This window comes from Equus przewalskii, chromosome 1 (assembly GCF_037783145.1).
Source record: "Equus przewalskii isolate Varuska chromosome 1, EquPr2, whole genome shotgun sequence".
Lineage (NCBI taxonomy): Eukaryota > Metazoa > Chordata > Mammalia > Perissodactyla > Equidae > Equus > Equus przewalskii.
The window spans coordinates 102,391,477-102,407,027 of NC_091831.1; the positions used below are offsets into that span (position 1 = coordinate 102,391,477).

General features: G+C 38.5%; 1 long non-coding RNA gene across 2 annotated transcripts in view; it reads left to right on the top strand.

Annotated features, from left to right (window-relative positions):
* LOC139083359 (uncharacterized) overlaps positions 1–15,551 on the top strand; it is a 92,954-nt gene that overhangs the window by 63,516 nt on the left and 13,887 nt on the right. Inside the window, exon 3 of one of the 2 annotated variants that reach the window (XR_011540006.1) lies at positions 2,266–2,403. The exons of the other annotated variant lie outside the window; for it this stretch is intronic. This is a non-coding gene — a long non-coding RNA (uncharacterized lncRNA). The remainder of the gene's footprint in view (positions 1–2,265; positions 2,404–15,551) is intronic. 2 annotated transcript variants of the gene reach the window in all.

Sequence of the window (15,551 nt, forward strand, 5' to 3'; positions counted from 1 at the left end):
ATTGAATTGTTTGGGTGTTTTTGTTATTGAGTTGCATGAATTCCTTATATATTTTGAATACTAACCCCTTATCAGATATATGGTTGGAAATATTTTCTCCCATTCTAACAAGTTCCCAGTTGATGCTGAGACTGACACTGGCCAATGAACACGCAAGTGGGGAGCTGGGCATATTGCTGCCTCCATGGTCTTGATAGTTGTGGCTATTCACTTAAGGATTAATCCAGGGGGTCTCCCTGACCCCTCTTCCTCTGCTTCTCCTCTTTCCCTCCCTCTCTCTGTCAAGATGACAACTTAGGGTTGATTGAAGCTGGCACTTTTGCTTTGGGACAGGAGAAGAAGTTCAGTATTGATGTTGTTGGATTCAGTCTTCTTAAGTTGGCAGAAAATGCTCAATCCTGTTTACTTATTTATTTATTATTACTTTTTAATTGAGATATCATTGGCATATCACATTGCGTAAGTTTAAGATGTACAATGTGTTGATTTGATACATTTATATACCGCAATATGATTAGCATCATAGTGTTAGCGAACACCTCTATCATGTCACATAATTATCATTTCTTTTTTGTGGTGAGAACATTTAAGATCTAGTCTATTAGCAACTTTGAAGTATATAATACAGTATTCTTAACTATAATCACTATGCTGTGCGTTAGACCCCCAGAACTTATTCATCTTCTAACTGCAAGTTTGTATCCTTTGACCAACTTCTCCCATTTCCCCCACCCAGGAGCCTTTGGTAACTACCATTCTACTCTCTGTCTTTATGAGTTGGGCTTTTTTAGACTCCACATATAAGTGATATCACACAATGTTTGTCCTTCTTTGTCTAATTTATCTCGTTTAGCACAATGTCCTCAAGGTCCATCACGTTGTCCCAAATGACAGGATTTTCTTCTTTCTCATGGCTGAATAATATTCCATTGTACATATATACTACATCTTCTTTACCCATTCATCCATCGATAGACACTTAGGTTGTTTCCATATCCTGGTCATTGTGAATAACGACACTATAAGCATGGGAGTGCAGACATCTCTTTGGGATCCTACTTCTGTTTCCTTTGGATACATACCCAGAAGTGAGATTGTTGGATCATATGGTATTTCTATTTTCAATTTTTTGAGGAACCTCCATACTGTTCTCCATAATGGCTGCACCAATTTACTCCCTACTAACAGTACACAAGGGTTCCAATGTCTCCACATCCTCAGCAAGACTTATCTCTTGATGGTAGCCATCCTAACAGATGTGAGGTGATATCTCATTGTGGTTTTGATTCGCATTTCTCTGATGATTAGAGATGTTGAGACGCTATTTGGATGGTGCCTTTGGAAAAATATCTATTCAGTTTTTCTGCCTATTTTTTAATTGAATTGTTTGGATCTTTTTGTTATTGAGTTGCATAAATTCTTTACATATTTTGCATATTAACCCCTTATCAGATTTATGGTTTGGAAATATTTTCTCTCATTCCATAGATTGCCTTTTCATTTTGTTGGTTGTGTTTTTGTGTGTGTGCAGAAGTTTTTTAGTTTGATGAGGGCCCACTTGTTTATTTTTGATTCTGTGGCTTGTACTCAATCCTGTTTAGAAGATAAACTCATCCCTAAATACTTTGCAGATAACCTGCTTCATAAATAAGTATATCCAATGATACATGGGTGATTACTTGGTGCTAGGCAATGTGCGAGGTAATTTGACGATACTACCTTCAGTCCTGACAAACTTTTCTGAGGTAGACATTCTCACTCCCAATTTACAGGCGAGGAAACTGAATCTCAGAGAGGATAAATAACTCACTCAAGGTCACACAGGTACCAAGTGACAGAAGAGAGATTGAAAGCAGGACAGAATGATTCCAAAGCCTATTCTCTTTCTGTGATACCCCCAAATTTATGTGCACACACATTAATATGACTTGACATAACGTAATATGATATGAAAATCATACCTTGCCCCATAAGGATTCAAAGTGATTAACAAAAATGCACATTATAAACACATTATAAATAAAATGTAAAACACATTAGAAGCAAACAAAATAAAACAAGAATGAAAGGAAGATGGAATACAAAATGGCATTCCATAAAATCTTTATTCCCTTGCGAATAGTGGGTCGTGAACTTAACTCTGAGTTCATAAAGAAAGAGCAGTCTCTAAGGGCACCATATTAATGGGTGATGTGGGCCATGTGAAGGCAGACATGAAGCTGTCTCACTTCCCAAATGGGACTCTCACCTGGTCTCCATCCTTAGTCCAGGATGCCCTCTTGGGACTACCTGAGAAGACTTTCACGGTGCTCATGGATCTACCTGTACCCAAGATCTCTGGAGAAATGATGGTTGATGCCTCTGAAGAACACTTACTGCAAATGACCCAGAGCAATCTCTATGGTATGGTAAATCTGAAGTCTGGGATCTTGTCCATTTAGTTCCATTTGTAATGTATCTGGCACAGCACTATAGATAGATAGGATTTTAGTTAAAACAGTATCATCATGTTGAGGATAATACTTCAGACTAATTGCTTTAGGTTAAATGTACAATCATGTCCTTCATATACTTCAACACTGGGAGTCATTTTTTGGTCTTTCATCTCATTTGTTTTAAGGTTCAACAAACTTAGTTGGTTGAAACATATAGAAGGGCTTTAAGATGAATGCTTTTAGAAGAAATATAAAGAGCCGTGGGAAAGAAACAAGATAAACACAAAACAGGAAGATTTCTTGATCAAGGGCAAAGAAGTTATCTTACGCTTGAAAAAATTTCCAGAGCTTAGTTTGCAAGTTTCCTCATCTGAAAATGAGGGGCTTGGTATTCTCCTGGTCTCTAAGTTTCTTTCTGGCTCTAGCACTGGGAAGGCGTTAGTTGGACTGTGATTTGATGGGATCAGAGATGAGCAAAGGAGAAAGAAGAGGGAGGAATCCTCAGAACACCAGAGCTGAGCGTCCATCCCAGATGTAGCCACGCAGTTTCCAAAGCAGCCTTGCAGCTCACAGGATAGACACATCACTCATTCTCATTTCATAGCTGTACACCTAGAGATCAGCTGGCTAGCTCAGAGCAGGGAATTCAACCCAGGCTGGAAGACAGTTCCAAAAAATTTAGATCTTCTGCCAAGTGGATTACTTGAGTCATCCTTCAACATCACATTCCAATTATAATGCTCGTGCAGTGTCGTGAGGCATTAATAGGGAGACTGGCCTGGGTTTTGCTTTGGGCTTTATACATCTGCCACATCCGTGTTTCCTAACTTCATCTGGGTTTTCAGAAAATATTTGGCAGAGGCTATCCCTTCAGTACTTGCTTTTTAAGTTGTTTCCAATATTGAATCTCAACCTGAAAAGATGTCCCTTCTTTTTTTGTTTAAACTTGTTTGGTTAGTACAAATAAAGCAAAACCAAGCAAGGAAACAAACAAGCACCTTTTGAGGCTTCCTCATTTGGCGGATGTGATAGCTTGTCCTCACAAGATTGGCTTCTGGCTTCTCCGAAAGCTGAGCTGGCTTGCCCAGTTCTTCCCCAGAGCATGCTCTGAGATCTCTGGGATTGCTACGTCATCATGTCTCTTTCACATACTTTGATCTGGGTGCTGTTGTTTGTATTTCAGAGTGTATAGACAGCTTGATAGCTAGAAGCATATTTTAAACCAAATGAGTTTTTTCAAAAAGAGATAGTATCAAACACAAAACAAATCAAGGCACGTGTATCCTCTAGCCTGTTTATTTTGGGGCTATGTTGGCGGGGTGGTAGACATATACTGTTTTATCTACCTCTCATCCTTTCAGCTTCTTCTAGTTCTAGCACTTGCCCTGATTTTCCTGGGGAGCCATCTCTTTTCCACCATCAGTTCTTGGGGTTCTGGTGAAGCTGCCTCCATCATACTTCCTGGCCACAGTGATTGGTCCAGGGTTTGGCAAGCGGTCCATCAGAGCCGATCAAAGCTTGTATAAGTTAGGGTTAGTTTTGGTTTTCAGGAAAAGAGATCCCAAAGAAACTGGCTGAAACAAGATATGTGTTATTTCTCCCTGAAAAGCCCAGAGGTAGACTGTTTAGGGCTGATATGCTAGCTCTGTTAACAAGACTTTTTTTTTTTTAATTGACGTGTTGATTCCAAAATTTATATGAAAACGCAAGGGACCTAGAGTAGCCAGGAATGTTTGTAGAAGAAGAATAAAGTTGGCGGACTTAAACTACTTGATTTCAAGACTCAGTATAAAATTACATAATAAAGCAGTGTTGTATGGTATGAGGTAAGATAAATAAACCAATAGATCAAAGTGCAATCTTACAAATAGTCCCATATATACAGAGAGAGTGAATTTTCTACAAGGACACAAAACAATTAAGTGAAAAACAAAGGAGTGTTTTCCATAAATGGTTCTGGAACAATTGAATATCCAAGTGATAAACATGGTACCTACGTTACACAATATACAAACAATAATTTCAGATGGACCATGGAGCTAAAGTAAAAGCAAAAATTATAAACTTCCAGGAAAAAAAGAGACTAAGAATATGGAGTAGGCAAATATTTCTCAGAATATAAAGGCATTAAAATAAGATAAAAATTAGATATAAAAAAACATAAATTACTTCATCAAAATGTAAGTCCTGTATATAAAAAGACAATATTACGAGAATGAATAGGATTTGTTTTTGTCTCCATTTTAAAAAACTTTGCTATAATTTGGGCTCTTTACTATTTATCAAAATGTATAGTTTTTTGAACTTTGCTTCAAAATGGTGTGATTTAACTTGCTTTCTCTCCCTAAAACTTTCCTTGTTTTTTTTTTGTTGATATTAAGCATATACGTTACTCTGTGGCTTTTACCTCTCAAACCTCAGATTTGCTAACTTCTGTATCATCAGAATATTATTTGCCTTTCTACATGTACGAGGACTTAGAGCCAATTCATTCCATCCGTGCAATTACCTCTCTGTCTATAAAGATCTCCACTGGGATTTCCTTGGAAATATTTCAGTGATAGCTTCATTTTGCAGACAAAGAAACCTGAGAGAATAAAACATTTCCTGGAAATTTGACAGTCTCAGCGCTGAAAAGTTAAGCACTGTAAATTTAACAGATGCAAACAAACTAGTCCTCCTAAAACTGATGTCAGAACATCCCCTGAATTCCTATTTGATTGCAGCTCCCGAGACAGATCTCATTGGAAATCACTTCCCATTCTTAGGTTCTTCTGTGCAATACCTGAATGTTGCCAATTAAACCTGTAGGAGAACTACCTTATGAATAGCTTTCAGATGGGGCCTGTGTGTGTCTGTGTGACTATGTATTTAGCATACCCTGAGGGTATGCGTTCTTTCTGAATAAAATTTCTTAAAATTCTTAAAAAAAATTCTTAAAATTCTACTTTTGCTATGATTAAAACGTGATCTTGTTAAAAGGGAAGAGAGCTGGTCGATAGGGGAACAATGGTGGGGCAAGAGAATGTCTGGTTTCCCACTGATTGTGTGTAAATATGGCGTCTACTTTTCTAACAGACATCTCCTGAGACTGATAACACTTTGCATTCACATAGTGGGCTGTGTTTTATGAAGGATTTTCATAGCCATGGTATTGTTTAATCCTAGAAAAATGTTACAGCTCTGCTAGTTTATAGTCATCTTATGGTTTTATGTACCCTCTCCCAATGTAAATCCTTCAAAGTATTAATGCTAAAGTTCCCTGATGGGAGCTTGGACTGGTTTTCCTCCCAGGAACATTCACGCAATTATATTTAAGCTTCATGAGGTTCTATGATGCCTCATGTATTTGACTGTGGCCACCCCATGTTCAGAGGTTGTCCAGAATCTGTTCACACTTCTCCAAGCACCCATCCTTGGCAGTGTTCTGGGACTGGCATCCTGCCAGAGTGATCCAAAGGGACAGATCTTTCTTTGCTCTGTCCCAGTACAGACAGGCCTGGCGTGTGTCCTAAACCTTGTAAACAGAGGAATGAAAGGGTAAGACCTCATTCTCCCTAGAGTTTTTTTCTGAGCAGGTAAGGGTGGTCCTCGTAGGCCTGCTTCCACACTCCAGTGCTGCCTCTGTTCCCGCCTGCTCCCAAACCTGGTTCTCCAGCCCTCCCCAAAATATCCTGTGTTCCTAATCTCCCTCTAGAGATTTTCTTCACTTGACGTTAGCCAAAGTCATTTTGTTGTTGTCTCCTCTCAAAGAACCCATCTATGTAAGTTCTCTTTTGGAAACATGAACCCACAGTGATCAGGTCTAGTTTGCTGAAGTAGTTTGCAAGTGAGACTGAGAGAAACTTTCAGTAACAGTACCCTGATTCTTGTGAACAGAAAGGGGACTGTGTTGGAAAAGAGGACTCTTATGGCCTTTTGCCAAAATAATAGTATTCCTGTTTCCGTTCTTACAATTTCCCTGCCAATCATAGAGATGAGCTAGGTTGTATGCATACCAGTTATCACGGAATTCTGATTTAATATCAAATTATGCACAAAGCTGACCATTTCCCAAGCTGGGTACATAATAATTGTGCCTAGGATTTTCCAGGTGTCAAGGGTTATGGTAAGCCCTATCCATGCATCATCTCATTTAATTCTGAAAACATCATGATGAAGTAGGTACTGTTATTATCCTCATTTTACTGATGGAGAAATAAACAGGGAGGTTAAGGAAGTTACCGGTACGTGGCAGAGCCAGCATCCAACTGAGGTACCAAGCTACACTTTATACCACGTGCTCTGTGCTGATATAATAATCATGCACTGGATAATAAGGCCTGTTTTCTGATTACATAGACTGTGGAAATAGATAATTTTTATTCTTAATGTTTATTCTTAGCACCAACCACACATTTAATTAATAGATTTCCTATTTATTTCATTTGTTTATAAAAATATGCTTCGCTTTTACGATTAAATGACTAAGTGGCAAGGACTATAACTTACTTAATTATGTATTGCTTAATTGGTGTATTAGTTAATTATATGGAGTTAATTTTTAAAATTAAGTAATTGTATTTTATAACATGTTACTGTGCCGATGTCAATCATATTTCTATGTTAATTTTGAAACTTTGACTCAAGTATTATTAAATGTATAAATAATTTTAATACTAAAATTAGTATAGGTTATTAGTAAGATTATATTCACACACACACAGAACACACACACACACAGCTCAAATCTCTTAAAAACATTTATTTACAATATATGCAAAATATATTAAATATTAAGAAAAATATGCAAGTAACTTGTAAAAGTGAACTTCAATTTTGAGATTAGTGTGGAAATTTTATTTAATTTTAGTATTTCTTCGTTTTAGTATTCTTTCCTGTTATTTAAATGAAATAATTCTGTTTGAAAACCTACTGTTAGAAAACGACTTCACTATGTTGTCAGCTTCTTCAGGACAGAGTCATTGTTTTATATTTTTCATGTGGAATAGTTCCCGGCACGATAAATGTTTGTTGAATTTCAATTTTGAATTTAAGTGAAATGATGCTGAAAATTTTACATTAGTTAAAGCCATTCGTCTGAATTGAAACCAGTAGTTGCTATTTTGCATAGGGGAATCATTAATACTCAGGTTTCTAGTGAGATTATTTTAGTGATAGTACAAAATGAAACATTTCTTTTCCTTTGAGTTTTCTCTTTCAATCATGCATGGCTTAGTTGTTAGGCTAGTGTCTTTGACTCAAATGAAAATTATAAAATTTGTTATCATTAGGATTTCTAATACTTTATGGGACAAGAAATTAATAAATTTAATACTACCCCTATTTTGTGTGTGTGTGTGTGTGTGTGTGAGGAAGACTGGCTCTGAGCTAACATCTGTTGCCAAGCTTTCTCTTTTTGCTTGAGGAAGATTATTGCTGAGGTAATATCTGTGCCAATCTTCCTCTATTTCATGTGGGATGCCTGCCACAGTGTAGCTTGACAAGTGGTTCTAGGTCCACAACCGGTATCTGAACCTGTGAACCCTGGGCCACCGAAGCGGAGTACGTGAACTTAACCACTATGCCACTACGCCGGCCCCTGCCCCTGTTTTTAAGAACAAAGAAATTGAAGCCCAGAGAGGTTGAGTGATTTATTAATGTCACACAGCTAGCTACTACCAGAAGTGGCTATTGAGTATAGTGACTCTGGATCCCAGTTCAGTGTTCCTTCTACAGAACGTCTTTAGAAGAGATCTCTTCACAGAATGTCTTATTAAATGATTAGAAATAAATTATTTCTCATTATTGAGCTTAACACTTCCCTACTAATTTCTCCATTTAGACCCTTATTCAATGTATATGAGCTATAAAGAAAACAAAGTTATCTTGTGGGCCATTTTAGGACAAGAATTTCCGGTGAAATACTTAAGGCATCTCCAATACTCGGGATGAGGAAAGCTTAATTCTCCAATGCACTGCTGTGGAATTATAGGTTGGTACAACCTTACTGGAGAGAATTTAGCAAGGGCCATCAACAACCTTAAAAAGTATATTCCCTTCAACCCAGAAGTTCCATTTCTAAAATGTTATCCAAAGGAAATAAAATCTGCCAAGTGCATTGACATACACACACAGCTACGCACACACACGTATTCATTGTAGCATTGTTTAAAACAACAATAAACCAGAAGTATACTGAACGTCGGTCAATGGGGATTGGTTCTGACACATACTTACCATAAATATGCAAAGAAAATGAAGCCTTTCTATTTCTTGGCATCTGATTGGAGGTTTTCATGAGGCCCTAACTTATTGGAGGGGAAAAGTTGTAGTGGAGTTAATGATGGGTGACTGGACTTTCCTTGTGCCACTTAAGGAAATTACAGCCTTATATGCTTTAAACTCTCCCTCTTTCAGGCCAACACACAGTCTTTTGGGTTTCTTTCCTTTCCTGCTGCTTGTTCCCAAGGTAGCATCTAGGACGACCTTGTGGTGGCTGAGGTCGAAGGAGGCTTGGTTTTACATAACATCCTCTATATTCTTACTGTTCTGCTCCCATCTGGCCATTTTGGAGTAATATTCTTGGGTTCACTGTTGGAATATATAGTCTCAGACACTTGCTCTTGGTCTCAAAATGTAACCCAAATCCATTATCCATTCTCTTTTTCTTTGATGGTAAATATGTTAGGCTCCTAGCTGCCCAGGTAGAGACTAAATTTTCCAGGAGTCCTTTGCAGGTAGATGTGCCCATGTGAATAACACAGTAGAATGCAAGCGAGATACACCACTTCCATGCTCAGGTCTTAAAACATCGTACCTACACTCCTCTGAGTTTTCTTTCCACTTCCCATGAGTTGGAAAACTTTCCAACTTTGGCCCTGAAATAGTGACTATGAAAACTGGGGGAGGGATCTCTGAACAGTCACGTGGAACCTCACAACCCTCCTTCTCACTCAAGACTGTTATGGGAGACAGAAATAAAAATCTCCATTCTTAAAGTCATTGCATTTGCGGCTATCTCTTTCTTCCTACATCTCCCATCTTCTTTTTAATTTGTTTACTCCTTCGTTTTGGTGGAACACATTCTCTGATAGCTTTTGAGAAAAAGTGCACGGGAGGAAAATTTTAGAGACGTATCTAAAAATGCCCTTATTCTAGCCTTTAGTTTTATAACTAGTTTGGCTGGGTATAGAAGTCTAAGTTAGAAATCATTTGCCTTCAAAATTTTGAAATTTTTACCCCAGAGAATAAATTTCCAGTTCTTTTTTTCTAGGATGAGGGAGGGATCTTTTTGGGCTGTGTGATCTGGGGAAAAGATGTAGAGATTTGACTTATTCTTAAACAGATTTTTCAACCAATTTTCCTTATTTTACTCTTCTGCCTTTCCCTCACTTCCACACTATTGTTTTCAGAAATTCTTGGTACCTGGGCCAGCCTGGTGGTGCAGAGGTTAAGTTCACACATTCTGCTTCAGTGGCCCGTGGTGTGCTGGTTTGGATCCCGGGTGCAGACCCATGCACCAGTTGTCAAGCCATGCTGTGGCAGGCGTCCCACATATAAAATAGAGGAAGATGGGCAGAGATGTTAGCTCAGGGCTAGTCTTCCTCAGCAAAAAAAGGAGGATTGGCAGCCGATGTTAGCTCAGGGCTGATCTTCCTTGGGGGAACAAAAAAAGAAATACTTGGTGCCACCCAAATTTGCATCCTTGGAAATTTTTCCATGTAATTTGCGTTGGTTCGCAGATTCCCTGATGCTTGTCTTATGATTCATTTTTCTGGGATCTGATAATGTAGTTACCATTATTCCACCTGCTTTCCAGATTCAAAAGTCTTTCTCCTTCTCCTTGTATGTCTTTAAAAAAAATCCTTTTCTAGAATTTGGTGGGTTGGAGAAAATAGTGAAAGTATACATGTATACTCATGTGATAACATTTGCTTAGGATTTTGGAATGATTCTTCATTTTCTTGCTGCTAGATTTTTGCTGTACTATAATTGTAAATATTTTATTGTTCAACTGTAGAGTTAAAAACATATTCAAAGACTGTTTTCTTAATGAAATAACAAAAACATTTGAAAGTATAAACTTTTCAGTTCATGTTCTGCTTCCCTCTTTCCACTTTCTGGTTGAGAAAAAAGAACTTGGAGAATTGTTGCATTCCTGAAGTCGGGGATCTTGAACATTTAATGAAGATCAATATTTTATTCTTCTAGTCCTGGAGAGTACTTTTTTGGTTGTGTGATGCATTTGAACAGATCATACTATTCTCTCATCTTCTCTCTTTTGACCATAGCATACGAATTTGCAAAAATGGATGAGATTGGGGCTGCTGTCCTGGATTTTGGAATTAAGTGAAATGAGAACTGGGAATACCATAATCAAAAGTCCAACCTCAGAAGTAATGCTAACTTCTCTATTGACATAGTGAACTGCAGACTCAACAACACTCTGCCTTTCTCTTCAGGAGCCAATGTGCCTTCTCCAAAAATAGCGCAGTGTTTGGAACATCATAACGCACGGGCTCGACAAGGTCCCAGTATTTGGGATGACTATCAGTCCTCTTGGTGACCAAAGCATTTGTGGGATGGTTTAGGGGTACTAGAATTTCAGGATGGGAGGAGATTTTAGAGGATGTCTGATCTAGCTGCCATCAAATGCTGAGATAATATCTACCCCATGAATGTCAAGACATTTTATGGATGCAGGTTGAAGACTTCCAGTGAAAATACATTCCTGAGAATAGCCAAGCGGAAGTCATCTATGAAGACCACAGATTCCCCTTCCTAGGCTGCCATTCTCTCTCCTGACACCCTAAACAGTGGACTCCTGCTCTTGAGGTGCCCACTGAGCCATCTAAGTAAAAGATAAGAGCATCAGTTGTTACCACTCTGTGGGTCATATGCATTTTAATTAGGGCTTCCAGAACCCTGAACAAATATAGGAGATGGAAATACACATACCTATTAATAGTGGCTCGTCAGCCAAATGGAGTTAATACTGCCTACAATGAAGAGTTGTCTAAAGAGTTAAAGAGAATAAATAAAAACTGCCTAGCACGGGGCCTGGTAGCTGACACTATTGTGAAGGGAGAAGATTGTGGCAGAAATCTTACCTGCTTTCTCATGCATCTGCTTGCATGGGCTTCTGCCTGCTTGCAAGGCTACCCTGCCACAAAGGGAAAATTGTCAACCCAAATTGCGATGCATCAGTTGATTTGAGCCTCAGAAATACTCCTGGATTCCTGAGCTACCTGAAATTGTGTATTTATTAACCTGCTTGGCAGAATAAAGCCTCGTTTCATCCTAGGCATAGTGGAATCCTGATGGAGAAGAATTCTACCAGGTGAGTGGCAGGGTGCAGGCTTGGCTGAGCAAATGCATGAGTGTGTATTTTAATTAGTCTTTAGAATTTTTTTTTTACGGGTACAGGAAAAACAACAAAAACGTTAGACACTTGAAATCAGGTTGTTATATTTTGGGGAAAAAAAGCCAAGTAAAAAGAGAGGACAAAAAGTGTTCAGAAATTTTATTTTATTTGCTCCAAAGGTATCTGCATATTTACATGGAGTGGATAAGAGAATATCTTATGAAACCTGCTATAGATTGAATGTTTGCATCCTCCCCAAATTCAGACTTTGACATGCTAAATCTCAATGTGATGGTATTAAGAGATGAGGCCTTTGGGAGATGACTAAGTCAAGATAGGAGCCCTTACGAAGTGGGATTAGTGCCTTTATAAAAGAGACCCCAGAGAGCTCCCTCACCCCATCCACCATATGAGGACACAGGGAGTAGACAGCTGTCTGTGAACCAGGAATCAGGCTCTCACCAGACACGGAATTTGCCGGCATCTTGATCTTATACTTTTCAGCTTCCAGAACTGTGAGAAATAAATTTCTTTTGTTTATAAGCCACCTAGTCCATGGTATTCTGTTATAATAGTCCAAATGGACTAAGACAATACCCAAAAGTGCATAGAGCACAGCAATATTTCCAGAAATCTTATCCTATTCATATCCTAAATCACCTAGAAATTACTATTAGATGAAAGCAAAACTGGAAACTATCATTTTGTAGATATTTTAAAAGAAATGAATGTTCTAGTTATTAAATAGAGGTGGCTATTTGAAAATTAATCATCTTTGTCTTTCAGAATTTGACCCAGTAACACTAGCCCATTTACAAGTGGGGAAAATAGACTTTAAATTTTATTTAGAGGAAGGAGAGACTACATTTTAGAAGGTTCATTCTCTAGTTTTCAAAGAATATTTAAGGATGTGGAGAAGTAATTTACAAATTAAGCAAAATAAATCAGCTTAATTTTTAGAATATGATTCCAATTTTGTCAAGAATCTTCATTTATATATGAGCATAGGACAAAAAACTGAGAGTTTGTGCTACAAAATGTCTACAATGGCTTTGACAAATGTTTTGTTTTTATACTTTTTTTGGTATTTGTTATACTTTCTGCAAGGAATTTGCTTCTCTTTATGATCAAGAAAAAAATGTTATTTAGAAGAGGATTTGCTCTCTCAGTTTCTGCATCCATCTCCAAACACTTTATTTTTTCATTTTAAGTTAGATCTCGATTTTTATTAAATTAGAAACATTTTGGGCCTGCCCCGTGGCTGAGTGGTTGAGTTCATGCACTGTGCTTCTGTGGCCCAGGGTTTCACCGGTTCAGATCCCGGGTGCGGACATGGCATTGCTCATCACGCCACGCTGAGGTGGCGTCCCACATGCCATAACCAGAGGTGCCAACAACTAGAATATACAACTATGTGCTGGGGGTCTTTTGGGAGAAGAAGAAGAAGGAAAAAGAAAAGAAGATTGACAACAGATGTTAGCTCAGATACCAATCTTTTAAAAAAAAAAGAAACATTTGCACAGTCATCACAAGTTGTCCCCTGCTTTTGTAAACTCTTTTTTGAATGACACCTATTCTATTAAATTATTCATTTCTTAAAATAAGAGCCAACTCAACGCAAAGGAACATCCCATTGGATCAGATAACAAACTTCATTTTCTTATTTTGGCAGTAATCAAAAGGAGTTTGGGGCTGGCCTGGTGGTGTAGTGGTTAAGTTCACATGCTCCACTTTGGTGGCTCGGGATTTGAGAGCTCAGATCCTGGGCGCTGACCTAGCACTGCTTGTCAAGCCACGCTGTGGTGGCATTCCACGTAAAATAGAGGAAGATTGCCATATATATTAGCTGAGTGACAATCTTCCTCAAGCAAAGAGAGGACGATTGGCAACAGATGTTAGCTCAGGGCCAATCTTCCTCACACACACACACAAAGATTTTGATCATGTCACTACAAAGACCAAGAATCAATGCTTCTGTTTACACATGGTGCTGAAAATGCTGCTAGGATCATTTTACTGTGGGAGATGATAGAACGTTAAATCTAGAATGATCATGTGGATCATTCCAGAAGAAAGGAAAGCTCAGAGAAGTTGCACAAGTCCTCACAACCTTGTCATGGGCTGACCCAGCTGAGATAATTCTAGCATCTGTCATTCCAAACTGCCTCCATAGATCATTTGCTCTATCTTCACATACCCACAGCACATTACATGACTTGACAGGCTTGTCTTATGGAGGCTTCAGGTAAATAGTGGCTGACTTTTGTCATTTTAAAATAGAAGGAAATCCTCTTTCCTCAACAATCTTTTCTTCATACAAAATGCAAATTGATGCTAACTCACCCTCTCAGGCTGGATCCTTAACCTTGGAGGAGAACTTTAGAGGGAGGTACTTACCTATTTATCATAAGGACTGAGTATGGTAGTTTAAAGCCAGTGCCTTTAATTTTGAAAACGAGATTTTTTTTACTTACTCTTATGAAAATAACTCTGGCTCCAGCTTCAGAAGGCCTGGGTTCGTGTCTAGTTTCCTCACACAATAATATGTGAACTTGTTCAAGTTGCCTTCCCTCATTAACCAATGATAAAGGGCTAAGTAATCACAAGGCGTTTCATTAAAAAAATGCTTTATAGTTAAATTTGTCGTTTTCAAATGGCTCCTCCACTCATTCTAATTAGAGCAGCTTGAGTATCATGCTTCCAAAGCAGAACACTTTAAGTGACATTTACTTTCTCTCTTTCTCTCACAGACTGACATGCCGACACATATACCACTCCCTTCTACATTTGTTTCTGAAAACTTAACTCTAGGGTGACACAAGTTGCCACTTACTAATATGTGCATGTTGGGTGCAAGGATGAGCATCTTGAAGAACTAGATGGAAACTTGGTTGGAAAAGCACAGGAACCATCTAAGTGAGAAACAGCTGAATTGGGACAAGGACACAGAGTGAAAACTCAACTGGGTCTGTGCAAGGGGCAAGAAGACTGGCTTCAATTCACACCATCAACCCAATTTCCTTGCTGTTGTGTGGATATAAAGGCCACCTCTGAGAATGGTGCACAAGGGTCCCTGGGGGTGGGGGGAGAAAGGGCTGAAATCCTACCTGGTTGCCTGTGGCTGTGCTTGTGAGAAGGGTCACATTTTCCTAATTTGTATGAAGGTATCAGATGGATTAGAGGTGGAGCTAGTCTAAATTTCAGCAAAAACTACTGTGGGTAAATATTAAGTCACTGGCTAAGAGCTGATTTTTTATAGATAAGGCAGGGACATAAATGCCTAAATTATAGCAGGGGCTTAGATTAGATCAAGGAGCTTCTGTAAGAAACGACGGACTGCTGTCTTTCTAAGATGGTTCTAGATCAGCAATAATGCCAGCTTTAGTGACCCAACAGACTTCTATAAGATCATGGAGTCATTCCAACAGAACTCAAGTGTCTTGTTGGCTTAACCAGAAACTAAATGGTGCTCATATTGAGACAGAGTAAAACATATTATTGACAATTCATGTGTATAAAGGTTCTGAGATTTAGTGACTCTGAAATACCGTGACAAATGGGTAAAATATAAAAGAAAATATGAACAGATACTATTAACACTGAATCTCACTTGGCTGTCATGAGAGGGGTCTGGCAGAGCTTCCTCCTTACCACGGGTCTAACATCCTTGCGACTGTCCCTTTGCCCAATTACTATCTGTCTCCACTCTTTAAAAAACGTCCTTGATATGCTTTAGTTAGGAAGCAGACAAGATAAGGTCAAACAAAAGT